The sequence below is a fragment of the Monomorium pharaonis genome, chromosome 11 (genome assembly GCF_013373865.1).
Source record: "Monomorium pharaonis isolate MP-MQ-018 chromosome 11, ASM1337386v2, whole genome shotgun sequence".
NCBI classification, from domain to species: domain Eukaryota; kingdom Metazoa; phylum Arthropoda; class Insecta; order Hymenoptera; family Formicidae; genus Monomorium; species Monomorium pharaonis.
Genome location: NC_050477.1, coordinates 14047894 through 14062079, shown reverse-complemented (window position 1 = coordinate 14062079; position 14186 = coordinate 14047894). Strand labels below are relative to the sequence as shown.

Below are 14186 nucleotides of genomic sequence, written 5' to 3'. Positions count from 1 at the left end.
AGCAGAAATTTAATAATTGGAACATATTGTGAGCGTTGATAAAATACAGTGTAAACATTAGTATAAAATGTATGAGAGAACGTGCAGTTAGATGAAACGTAAGACGCTTTTCTATGTCAGAATTAAGGAACGTCGACGGAACAGAAAATGAAAACAGCGAGCCATTTTGCAAACGAATGACAACCGGATGACGTGACCGAGCACGAGATGGGACATCTGTCGGCTCTTATACGTCTATCGTGTTGCACCGGCGTTGCAAAATTATGCAGCTGGCACTTTCTCGAGACGGAAACAAGTGCACGGCGATGGTGGAAAGGAGCGTGCACAATGTAAAAGAGTCAAGATGCAGCAGCCCGATGCAACTTTATCGTGACGGCTTCTTCAAATCGTAATAGCTGCACGCGCAGTTTACGGCGGAAGTGTATCTCGTAAATATGCATCTCCGATGACGTCACGATCGAAGTGCATTTCAAGGATGCTAGATGCGGTTATAAACTTTCTAAATTCAGACTCCCATTTAGGAAGTGAGTCGCTTTCGCGTCTTGCCTCCGCGAGACTTTATCGCGATCGTGACGTAAGAAAAGTTGGTCGTTTCAATTTTTTCACGTATCCGTAAATATAATATTTAGAGCTGTTCGAAAGTGGTAAAAAAAAAATTTCAAAGAGACAGGGAATTTTAGTTCGATGCGTTAGTCCCATAAGAAAAATAGTCTGTATTTATTCGAAATTTCTCGAGTTTTCAATATAAATAACATTTCTCTCTTCTATTTGATAACTCATTTCAATAAATATTATTCCAACCTTCCCAATATTCTAATTTTCAATATTTCTCTATGCAACTTTTTATAGTGTATTAGCTAATGTTCTGTGACGGTTTGGTTACGGTTTTGGACGTTTTGGCTGGCAGCGAAAGAGGTTGACGAAAAAATTTGGTGAGCCAAGCGAACCGCGCTCTTCTTCCTCGTGTGCGATTTTGAAGTGTTCATAACTTATGCCCGTGTTCGTTTTTTGCCTGTCGAAGCGCCGTATAAAACGAATTTATTGCGTCGGCGCATGCATGTCGTGGCGGTGGCTGCCTCCGCGAATATTTTCGTGCACTTCTCTTGAATGACGCTATTGGAATTTCGTTCGTCGATGGGCCGATATTTTTAGGACGTCCTACCTATTACCGATTATGGTTCTACTACTTCGCTTCCATCGAACTTTTATTCGCAAAAAAATATTCTCTTTTTTTTTTAATAAATAAAACATGTGTGTTGCTTTGACGATATATGTATAATTCGATTCGGTTTTCTCAAAGTAAAGAGAAAAATTGCTCGTTTGAATGGAGATATTATTATATCTCGTGTTTTCCTTACATTCTCCATCATAAACTTCTTATCTTTTGCATCTTAAAATTTTACGTTTATAGGAAATACTAAAGGAGATCTATAACATCGCGAATCTCGCGAAAACTGCGCGAATAAGCCCCTTAAACGTTATATCTATAATTTAATTATGATATTCTTATAAAAGATGTCTTATATCGAAACCTTATCTTCCGTCAAGAATGTAATAAAAATAAGAGGCCATTTCAGAGAAAGACTACCAGCTCGCCAGTTGACTCTGACTGTGCAATCTCCTCTCTGGTGCGGCCCTACTTCATATTCCTCTCGAAAATTCATGCCTACCTTTATCTACTATTAAATCTGTCGGCCTTGATGTGCAATAAAAGCGGAACGTTAATGCCCGCCGTTATCGCGATGCGAGTTATTACGCGATATCGCGTACGCGGGACATATCACAGTCACCGTCTGATCCAGCGCGTAAGCTCGCGTATCTCGTTTCGACGACAGAGCCATTGCTCTCGCATCAACACATCAACCGGGGGGGCCCTTGGTTACACTTACAATTGCGATTATATACACACACGTATGCCGTGAAGCGCGTGAATTATACCGGTGGACGCAGAGTGCGTTTTGCTAATGTCCCTGGTTTCCTGTGCGTGCGTCCATTACAACCGGCATCATCGCAGCGGCAATATCGCTCCGTTGTTTCCCTTATTTTTTTCCTCTCCCCTCCCCCCCCCCCCGCCGCGTCGCGACTACCTAGAAACAGTGCGTGATTTACCGGGATCGGGCGTCGGGGATCAAGCGTCGGTTGCGTGTGCGTCTGCTATGTTCTGCACGCACGCACGCACGCATCTGTCTCCTCACACGCCCCACTCGCGCGCACTTATCCCCCGACAATTATCGGATTTCCGCACGGAATTCCCCAGGTCGACCTTACGCGGGAAGGAAGGAAGGAAGGCCCGGCGAAGTCGGCTCGTCACCGGATGGGATAATGATGGATCAAGCGGCTAAAACCTACCACTTATACCTACCTACCGTCTACGAGCATCCCCCCGTGATCGTTGCTTTCGCGAAAGTTATCATTTCCTAGTCCGTGCTCTTTAATTATAGACGATTGGGCTTTACTCGGAAAATGAATGTATCACATAACCATAGAGCGATAACGTGTAAAAGTCACGATATATAATGGTTGTTATGGAAGGAAATATTTTGCGGTCGACTTTGTATCGATTGACTTTCACGTTTGAATGAGCTAGAGAAGACCTTTAAATATTTAACTTTAAGAAAACCTTGTATATCCAATTAACTCTAACGGAATCGTTACACTTCGTTCAGATTTAAGCTCTCAAGTCTTTAAGCTTGTTACGTATTAAAAAGAAATTCCATTATTTTATGATTAATGAATATTGATGGAAAATTATGGCATTTGTGTATATTGAGTACATCAAATCGAATGAAATATTTTGTACAATGTTGCGAGGGAATCGATATTACCCGCTTCATCGATAGCCAACTAAAAAAGCGTTATTCGTGTCGCGTTACTGCATGAACTTCCGTGATTAAGTGTCGTTTTAAAATGTAACGCATAGAACACTCCGCGTTAAAATCTGGTGGAAAAAGAGGGTGACATGTCAGTTGCCGCGGGTCGTTGTACTCTGCCCAGGACCGTGATTAAGAGTCGTTTCAAAACTGATGGCATACACCGATATGTCGCTTCTTTGAATGTTAAATGGGGCTATTCTGATTAAGCATACTTTTTTTACGAGCGTTGTTTCCTAGATTTTTATCATTTTACATGAAAGAGAAATTGCAAATTCAATACTTGTCGTTTATGTACGCTCCCCCGTAATATCCTATTTTTGTATTATATTTTCGTCACAATCACGAGGGATATAACATACACCGGCATTTTCAGTTAGTTTCGCGAACGCTTTTTTTTTTTTTTTTTTACGTTAAAGTGATTCGTCACCGTCGCATTATTCCGGCGTGCTTCTCGAATGTGCTTTTTAACTTTTGACACCTATTAAAAGTAGTACGTCTCTTCTTAACTGCTTACGTCGCACTAAACAAGATAACGAGCTAAAAGGTAAAAAAGAGTTTCGAGACTGGAGGCGCGAGACGTTCATTAAAAACTATGGAGATGGCGGAAAAAAGTAAGTACAATAGTTTTTTGATGCACCCTTCGCGAATCTATTTATGTACCTTAAGTGTGGTGCACACCTGCAAACATCATTGGCGAAAATCTCTGGTAAACACGTTATTAAAAATGTTTACCGACGTGAACGAGGCTGCTTGTCGATTATTTTCAAGCAGTTTTCCAACGGTCCGCCAAGCCGTCCAATAATCGATAAGCGGTCCACGCTTTTTATTTTCGGTCGGGGATAGAAAATAAGATACAATAGTTGCGAACGGGAACATTTTTAACAACATAAGCTCGGTCAATTTGTGGATGTTCCTCTGGCGTATGTGCAACGACGCAACGTGCGGTCTGCAGGGAGTGGAAGATATCCATATGTTGTCTTCTTTGTGCAATGGACGGGATCTTTCGTTCTTTTTTATTTTTTTTTGTGACGTTATCTTTTAGAAGATTACGTTTGTATTTTACTGCACTCGGAAAGACATATAATTTTAAATACGTAAACAGCGTAAACATTTCATTTATATTTTTCTTTTACCGACTTTGACGATTCAACAGTTGGAAATATGTGAAAATATGGAAGATATACATTGCATGTATTTATTTGAAGATATCTGAACTATTTGCAAAATCCGCCAAAAACTATTTTTGGATAATGTTTGCTAATGATGTTTGAAGTTCAACGAGTGGATTTTGATACGCTGATTAAAAGTACGCCAATGTCGTACATAGAAACATGAAACGTTGACACTAAAAGGGTAATTAATGCTTTTGAGAAAACGTTTAACGGCAGAGTATGCTTGGGATAACGTAAGTTAAAAAAAAAATTAATTACGGATGTTGTCAGGAAATTAGAATTAGAAAATTAAGACCTTATCTACATAAAGAAAAAATGACTATTTTATAAAAAATGCCATACCTTGAATAAATAATATTTTCTATATTATGTATACTTTCATTTAGTTGCTGGATGCATAATCCTTTTTGTTGGAAAATTAAAGTATTTAGGTCGTTCATGCTTCATTCAGTACCAGTGCTTGCGATATGCTGCGTTCTTTCTTTGTTTTTTAGTTTCATGGCTGTTACCGGGTACCACTAGCGCGCAGTCTATACTCGCTCTCTTGCTTTTGTCACTTGTCGTCTTTGTCGCTAGTCAGTACGCTCTACCATCCTGCACGAGAAGGATCACGCGGCATGTTAACCTAAGAAAATTCCAACAGGTTATGGGCCCAGCACGCTTCCACTGCGCCGCGTGTGTTATTGCTTGAGTGCCCTGTTCGTGGTCGGTTAACCTAAATATATATATTCTCGTGGTTGTCTGAGTTCGGTTGTGCTCTGTCGTGTAGTACATCCTCTTTTTTCGCCTTGAGTAAGAATGGCGGAAAGGGAAGCGTTCAACCTCACGAAATTCGATGGCACAAATTTCGTTCTGTGGAAATATGGCGTGTCACTCATGCTAGAATCGCAAGATTTGATGGGATTCATCGAGGGGACGGACGAGCAGCCCGACAAGGAGACAAAGCTAAAAGAGTGGAAGGATTGGAAGAAGCGTCAGTCAAAGACATCCGTAATTCTGCTGGGTTCGGTGGATCAGTCGTTGCACATTAATCTAGTGAATTGCGCAACGCCAAAGGAAATTTGGAAGAAGCTGCATGTGTTGTATGGTGATACGACCGAAGATGCGAAACAGCGTTGTTGGCAACAATTCTATGAGTTTCGCGTAAGTGATAGTGAGCCTGTTGCAACTCAGATAGAAAAATTTGAAACTATCTGTAGAAAGCTGGTTGATGCAGGCGAAACGGTCTCGGATGCCGCCATAATGTCCAAGTTGCTAAGCAGTTTGCCGCCGAAATTCTCTGCATTCACAATGGCGTGGGAATGCACCGCTAAAGCCGAGCAGAAAAAGGAAAGCCTTATTGCAAGAATTATAAGAGAAGACAAACGATTGACAGTTGTGGAGGAAGAAGCGTCATCGCTTGCATTGCAAGTGAAAGGTATGCGAATAAAGCATAATAAAAAATCAGATACTAGTGATCAGCAAAGTAAAAAGAAGAAAAGTATCAGAACTATAGAAGAAGCCAAGAAGAAGCATCCATGTAATTATTGCCACGAATTTGGTCATTGGTATCGGGAATGTAAGAAACGCCTTTCCCACGGCAAGAGTAGCAAGGAGAAGACGATCGAGGAAAAATCGGCTAACACGAAAACAGAAGAGGAATCTGGATCTGCATATATATGTGACATCTCAGCGCTGTTTTTGGAAACAACGGATAAGGACGACTCTGTGTGGTTAGCAGATTCAGGTGCTAGTATGCACATGACACACCGACGTGATTTTTTTCGTACACTTGGACCTGTAAAAGAGGTACGTTCCGTGAGAGTAGCGGGAGATAGAATACTTCCTGCGGCTGGTGTCGGTACAATAGACATTCAGGTGAGTGCCGGTAATAAGCAGATTGACCGACAGTTGACAAATGTACTCTATGTTCCCGGTTTAAATCGAAATCTGTTTTCAGTGGGAGCTATAACTGATAAAAAATTCTCATTTCATAGTTATCGTGACAGATGCGAAGTTCGAGAAAGTAATGGGACTCTATCTGCAGAAGGAGTTCGTTACGGTTATCTTTTCCGGATGCTTTTTGATGTAAAGATACCAGGAGAGTGTAATATGGTGCAGCAAAATTCATTAAAGCTGTGGCATGAAAGGTTGGGCCACATTAATGTGAAATCCATCAAGGAAACAGAAGACATTGGAGCTGTCAATGGAATGCAGATTGAAAACAGAACAGATTTCTTTTGCGAAGCATGTGTAATGGGTAAGCAAACTCAAAAGCCACATTTTTCAAGCATGCGGGAGAAAACTGAGGGGCCAGGAGAAATGATTCATTCGGATGTGTGTGGTCCAGTAAATGTGGAATCTCCACGAGGCTCAAGATATTTTGTTTTGTTTAAGGACGATTACACTGGCTTCAGGACGGTGTACTTTATGCGACACAAGACTGAAGTGTTTGACAAATTCAGAGAATATGAAGCCTTTGTATGTAAGCAGACAGGCAATCAAGTGAAGGTGTTACGTACTGATAACGGAAAGGAATATCTGTCAAAGGAATTCAGTGGTTTTCTGCAAGCAAAAGGAATTGTTCATGAGAAGTCGACACCGTATGTTCATCAACAGAATGGGCGTGCAGAACGCGAGATGCGGACACTCGTCGAAAGTGCCAGGTCAATGTTAATTGCCAAAAACGTGCCTAGGATTTTATGGGCTGAAGCTGTCATGACAGCAGCATATGTTTTGAATCGTACAGTCTCAAAGCAATTAAATGGCATGACTGCATATGAAAGATGGTTTAAGTGCAAACCTGATGTAAAACATATGCGAGTATTTGGAAGCGTTGCATATAAAAATGTGCCAAAAGAAAGGAGGAAGAAACTGGATCAGAAAAGCGAAAAGATGATTTTCGTTGGTTATGAAGGAGAGTCCAAAAATTACCGACTATGGGATGCTGCAACGCAGAAGATACATGTAAGCTGTAATGTGGATTTTAACGAGATGACAGAAAATTGGACAACAGAAACGCCTAGGAAGGAAGCGGTTTTTCATGTGCCATTTGGAGACGACAGAGAAGAAGATGGTGAACTACCACAGTCGTCAGTTGAAGATCATCTTGAAGATCATTCAGAAGCTGAGGATCATGAGCAACTGAATAACGAACCGACCCTGATAAAAAGACAATTACGCGATAGAAATAAGTTACGTGAGCCGGACCGCTATAGTGAACAAGGTTACGCATTTGCTGTCGAGTCTGTGCCTATGACGTATGAAAGTGCAGTCGCTAGTGTCGATGGTGATAAATGGCAAAGAGCGATGTGTGAAGAAATGGACGCCCTCAGAGAAAATGAAGCATGGACGCTTGAAGAACTACCAGAAGGACAGAAAGCCCTCGGGTGCAAATGGGTGTATAACAAAAAGACAGATTCTTGCGGTAATATTAAGCGTTACAAGGCGAGACTCGTGGCACGAGGCTATGCTCAGCGTGAGGGTGTCGATTATTTTGACACTTTTGCACCAGTGGTACGGTATGAATCCATTAGAATGCTCTTGGCTATTGCAGCTAAGGAGGATTACGAAATTGCTCAATTCGACGTAAAAACGGCTTTTTTTTATATGGTACTTTAAAAGAGAGCATTTTCATGGATCAACCACGCGGTTTTGAAAATAAGATAAAACCTAATGCGGTATGTAAGTTGCATAAAAGTTTGTACGGTCTCAAACAGTCTCCTCGCTGTTGGAACTCAAAATTTGTTGAATTTCTAAAGCTTTTTAATTTTTGTCCAACAGAAAGTGATCATTGCGTGTTTTGTGGTAAAATAGATGGAAAAATAATTTACTTAGCACTTTATGTAGATGATGGCCTCTTGCTGTCAAGTTCAAAAAAGGCAATAGATAAAGTTTTAACTTTTTTAAAGAAAAGTTTCCAAATAACAGTGGGAGATGCTAAGCAATTTATCGGAGTTGAGATTGATCGTGACCGTATAAACTGTACTGTAAAAATTGGACAAAGAATTTATGTTCAAAAGTTGCTTGAAAAATTTAATTTAAAAGATGCAAATCCTGTAAGCGTTCCTGCTGAATCTGGAGTACATTTGTCTCTATTTCAATGTCCGAAAACCGAAGAGGAGAAAAGAAAAGTTGCAAATATTCCCTATCGTGAAGCGGTCGGCTCTCTCCTCTTTGTCGCTAGAGTTAGTCGGCCGGATATAGAATATGCAGTAAATCAAGCGAGTCAATTCTTAACTAATTACGGTCAAGAGCATTGGCAGGCGGTTAAGAGGATTTTTCGATATTTAAAGGGGACAATAGATCTCGGAATTGTTTATGGAAATAGTGGGAGCAATTGTGAGATATGCGGATATACAGATGCGGATTATGCTGGATGTGTTGATACGCGGAAATCGACAAGCGGATTCGTATTTTTGTTAAACGGTGGTGCAATATCGTGGGCAAACCAAAAACAGCGTGTAGTCGCGCTCTCTACAACCGAAGCTGAATATATTGCACTAGCTACGGGTACGAAGGATGCAATATGGTTACGTCAAATCATATCTGAATTAGGATTTATATGCAATAAAGTTCCTATGTATGTAGATAATCAGTCGGCGATTAAATTAACAAGCAATCCAGAGTATCACAAGAAAACCAAGCATATAGATGTGCGTTATCATTTTGTTCGAGACGTATATGAGCGTGGTGACATAGATGTAAGATATATGGATACAAAATCGCAACTCGCAGATATACTTACAAAGCCAGTGGCAAAACAGCAATTTAGTTATCTAAGAAGTAAAATAGGTGTGCTAAACGAACCTAAATAAGTGGGAGTGTTGGAAAATTAAAGTATTTAGGTCGTTCATGCTTCATTCAGTACCAGTGCTTGCGATATGCTGCGTTCTTTCTTTGTTTTTTAGTTTCATGGCTGTTACCGGGTACCACTAGCGCGCAGTCTATACTCGCTCTCTTGCTTTTGTCACTTGTCGTCTTTGTCGCTAGTCAGTACGCTCTACCATCCTGCACGAGAAGGATCACGCGGCATGTTAACCTAAGAAAATTCCAACACTTTTTATTGTGAGTTTGCTCCTAATTCTTTTTTTCAAACTCTCAGTTACGAAGTGTTTGATTGAGATATTCCACTGAGAAAAAAACATTTGCTTATATTTTGTTAATTTTACAAAGCGTCAGTATTTTCAAACAAATTAAATTTATGGATATAGTGACGGCAAATAACATCGCAGTGGAAGCAATGTAATTTGTTGATTTGTAATTTTTGATTTGTTTCCGTAGCGACACAAGGAAACACTTTCGTAATAGAGACAAATGCCGTTGATCCATTGGTGCGAATTATTTGTTCGAATAAATAAATCAAACAGATCTCTTCTGTTATTACAGCGCTTTTCGTTATATTTGTTTGGCATTATATTTGTTATATAGGTTCTCGTAACAATGTCTTTCGTATTCCCAACGGATAAAGAAAGAACTAATGCGATTTGCATCGCAGACAGTGTATGATTTGTTAAAATAACGAATGACGGGAAATAACAAATTGCAACCGCAATTTACGGATCTGTTTTCTCATCAAATCATCAAGTAACAAACCAATGTTTGTTCCGATAAGCAAAAACATTTATCTCAGTGTTCGACGACGGGATGCGGGACGCACGCACGTTGCGCTTAAAACCGGAACTACGGTGGAGAAAAAATTATCGTTTCGAGAGAACTTCTCTCTACGCGAGACGTAACCATTTCCTGCAGGCCGCGGACTGCGCAAGCTGCGGTGGCGGATTTAACTGCGCCGATTCTAAGAAAATCTATTTAATCTCCCGTCCGTCGATGGAGCACGGACGGTGGAAGCACGCCGCGTAGACTAATGAGAAGTGGGGTCGGTTTTTGACGTGGGGTATTTATTATTGAGACGAGCGCGTTAGAGAGCCGGTGGTAGGAGAGTCGGAAGGTGATGTTTCCTCTTTCTTCGCGGAGGGGAGGGGCCCGCGGGGGGTGAAAGACGCCGGAGAAAGATGGAGAGAAAGAGCGAGAGAAAGGTCGCGCCTCGAGCTTTAATTACCTCTGGCGGCCTTTTGAAGCTGGAGTGCCTCCGCCGTCTTTCGTTCTCCTCCCCCTTCCCCCTGCGTGACAATTATTATTAGCATTACGTGGTACTATTCGCGTCATTTCACGCTGGTACGCGCGTACGTACCAGCGACGGTGTGTATGCGACCCCGCTGCACGCGCACAGGCACATATACACACGTCAGAATACATTAGCGCTCCTCTCTTGTCCTCGAAATTGTTAAAGACCCCGCGGTTTCTTATCGCCCCGGCGCAGCGCGCGAGTCTTCGTGGAACGTTTTTTTTCCTCTCCTTCTCTAACCCCCCGCTCTCGGTCTCGCTCTTTCTCTCTCACGTCCAGGGTATCTCCCCGCAAAACCCTGGAAAAACTTCCTGCAGCGCGTGACACGGGAAAGGGAATATTTGCTGTCTCGGGTATATTTGCTGCGGAAGCAAAAATTTCGCTTCCTTCTGCCGAGCGTCTGCCGAGTTAATCTCATTTCCTCGTACAATAATTAATCGAATTTCTCTACACAACTACTTCGTGTTTATCCTTTGGAGGAAAGATATTTCCTTGATTTTCGTCGGTAAAATTTGTAATAAATCCGTTTGCTTTGTTATGCGCAACAGTTTAAGCAGCAAAAACGGAATATGAAATCTTCGTCTTCGTGCCAGAGCGTGCGTCAATGTGTAATAATTAATTGTTGACGATAAATAATCTCCAAGGAAATTTGCCAACGTGCCTGAAGATATTCATATCTGTATAGTGGCGATTGGAACTCGGTCGCCTCTCTCTCTCTTTCTTTTCGGATGCAAATAAGATGCGGTGAGTCTCCTAAATTAATTCTTAATCATTAATGGATTCCGTCGATAACGAGGAAAAATGAATCGGGGTTAGTAATCGGATCGTGTTTAGTGATAAAGCGGTGAATAATCATGATGGGATCGAAGGGGCTACACAGGCGTTTGCATGAAATTACGCGGTTGAGCGCCGATGACGGTAGACAGCGTCTTCGGCATGTGCGACGAAGATGCAATCCTCTGGCGCATTAGCGCCGGTGCAAGCTGGCTATCAATATTAACAAGATAGTAATCGGATGCCAGATGTAGAGACACGTTCGATCGATAACGGATAACTGCTCTCGGGGGAGACAAATCGATAGGGCACTGAAATGTCCCGTCGGCATCACCGCCGTCGTTTTTCCACCGATAATTGCGCCGCGAAATTTTACGCACGAGCGGCTTCCTTGCATTCCGCACAACGTGGGCGTCGCAAAAGGGTTAAGTACGTCGAGTTGATGAGGCCGTGAATAAGTGACAAGCCGGGATACGTTACATACACTCGAGAAACTGTGTGCGTCTCGCCGCGGAATTTTAGATTCACGTCACGTTAGCACCTGTCCAATTACATCGCCATTAATCATTCGTTTAAGTTAATAATGTTTTCGATCGTTTTTCTCTCCCTGACACATTTTCGAAGTAATCGAATTAAGATGGAGCGCATATTAAACTGTTTGGCAGGAGGATCACCGAAAGATATATCAAAACCACTTCTGTTAAGTGGAGTGAAAGAGTGAGGACAAAAATGTATCAATCTATCCCTATCAACATCTATTAGATTCGTTTGAAAAGCGGGTTCGTTAATTCAGCGTAGGTCCATTACACACATGCATCTACATGCAAAATTCGAGCGTACACTGATGGAAAAAAAAATGTATTGTATTATATTTGTGACTATAATTCCACAATAAAATAATTTTAGTCAGAAAGATTATTTCGATAGTAATTATTACTATAATATTAGTAATAATAATCATGACGTATTTTAAAGCTGTATAATTTATAGTACAATTTTCTCACAGTTGGCATTACTATAAGTATGGTTTTTATTACTAATGTTATTGTAAGTTACTATAAAAATGATATGAATGACTCTTGACTATAATTATTTTACTATGCAGTTATAGTCGCAAATATCACGTATTTTTCTATCAGTATATATAAACGTTACATTTAAACAAACCGCTACGTTTAAGTTTCGTTAATCGTGCTAAATTGAATGATATCATTTCGATTGTTGGCCGAACGTATTTTGAAGAGGGTCGCCTGCGAGGCGAGAAAACCGAGAGCGAGTTAATCATTAAGCACTGAATAATCATGAAGTTAATCGTGCGAGACACGCAAGGTGTCTTCTCTTCGCTGGAAACGGAGGGGAACGAGTCGCACGACGTCCCTCGACGCATTAGCGCCGGCGCGAGTGGTCCATCAATATTAATAAGATCGTAACCGAACGTGTGCGGGGACGGCCGATCGGATGGCCAATTTGCCTAGCGGTTAGGCGAGCTTTTTCGTCTCGCCTTTCAGGGAGCGTGTATCGTGCCTCTTCTTAGCTAGTCGGGGATCGTCGCCGCATTAATGAACGGGAGAAGGTACGCGTTCCACGTCGCTACGTGAACCGTGCGCCCGAGGGGACGCGCCGGCGAACGAGGCTTAATGTGTCGTAATAGCGACGGCGACGTGGTCTATAAACATTGCTCGCTGACGGTAGACGATGTCGAGTTCACCGTGTCCCGTCGCCGTCGGCGATACTCGGTGCGCGGTGCGGCTCCCTCAAAGGTAAACGGTATCGGGCGCATTTGATGTTTGCAGTCGCCATCATGTGGACAGAGTCTACTCAGAGAGTGAGTGATCTTGGCTGATCGTTTGCGGACGGATGTGTACGTGGGGTGGTGCGCCCTTCCTTTTAAAACGCCAGCCGGATACTTTGGATTTTCGTTTTTCTTCAAGTCAGTCACTTAAAGTCGATAAAAGCGCTTCCGACTTTGGGAGTTTTCATTGTAAAGAATTATTTCGGGGGGGGGGGGGAGGGGGAGAAGATAAATCGCGCTCGACCGTAGTATCAAAGTGATTGTCAGGTCGCCGAGCTGTAGTTAAACTTGGAAAGTTCCTGTATTTGTGAGAGATCCAATCTGGAAAATACCCTAAACGTGGTAGCGACGCATCGATCGCGGTTCGTCGCTGCGGATATGAACGGAATATACTGCCGCTAATGCATAGTACACGGTAATGCCGGTATCCTAACTTTACGGCGTCCATCACGAACTCGTTCCGCTCACCGCAGCTGCTCCCGCTAATACTTCAACGTGGGCTTCGCCGTTAGTCGGGAGACTCGCAGCAGCAGATTCGCTCGCGAACGCAGACGAGCGGAAGGCTCGAGGCATGCTGGTAGGTATAGGACGGGCCCGACAAAGTGGCGCACCGACGCTACGAAATTAGCTTACGGATTCGCGATAAGCGGCTTACGTTTCGAGCAAGGATAATCCCGCGCCCCGCAATCGATTCTTGATCGCCGAACACTTTGAACTCGCGCTTTTCCCGGCGCAGGCATCTACGCGCCCCGCCGCTTTAGCTGCACTCAAATAGAACGTGCCGCATTCTAGCTCCGGAATAACCATCTCAACAGCTTATAGTCGGAAGGACGATGGCATGGATTATTTTGGGTCAATGAGATCGGACCTGTTTCGATCGTCCGGCTGCAACCGCGGCAGCTGCACCGTCAACTGGCGCCGGTGTATCACGTCATAAATCACGATAGCGGCGAATGTTTTTGCCAAAGTGGCCTCGCGTTCATCGATCCGGTCTATCAGTGCTAAAGAACCGCGTGGTTTTTGTGCAGCATTACATCACTTCGATATTCGGCATGTAAGAATATGGGAAGTTTGATAAAATCTTCGTCTTGAAGGAAGTCTCCATTGTTTCCCATATAACCATCTCCTCTGCATATTGCAAAATATTCGTGAATTGCGGAGTACATAAAAATGTATAACTAGCTCGTTATTTTATTTAGATTTCCTTATTTTAAGAAATAAGATTGAAAAATTGGAATACGCATATACACCAGAAGCGCACATTATATGTCAAAAGAATTATCAGTACAATTTTTCTACTTTTCCCTTTTTTTCACACGGTCTATTTGCGATTTAAATTTACGACAGTTTATGATACAGATTGGACCATTAGGGTAATGGGTAGGTAATGGAGAATCCAATCAGTCCGATTTAGGAACTTGGTTGGAAAACGTCGAACAACTTCGCGGCAGCGTTCTATACCAGCGTCC

The 14186-nt window shown here is 42.3% G+C and overlaps 1 protein-coding gene across 3 annotated transcripts in view; it reads right to left on the bottom strand.

Annotated features, from left to right (window-relative positions):
* Positions 1-14186, bottom strand: part of LOC105841107 (discoidin domain-containing receptor 2) — a 156487-nt gene that overhangs the window by 55762 nt on the left and 86539 nt on the right. The window lies entirely within an intron of this gene.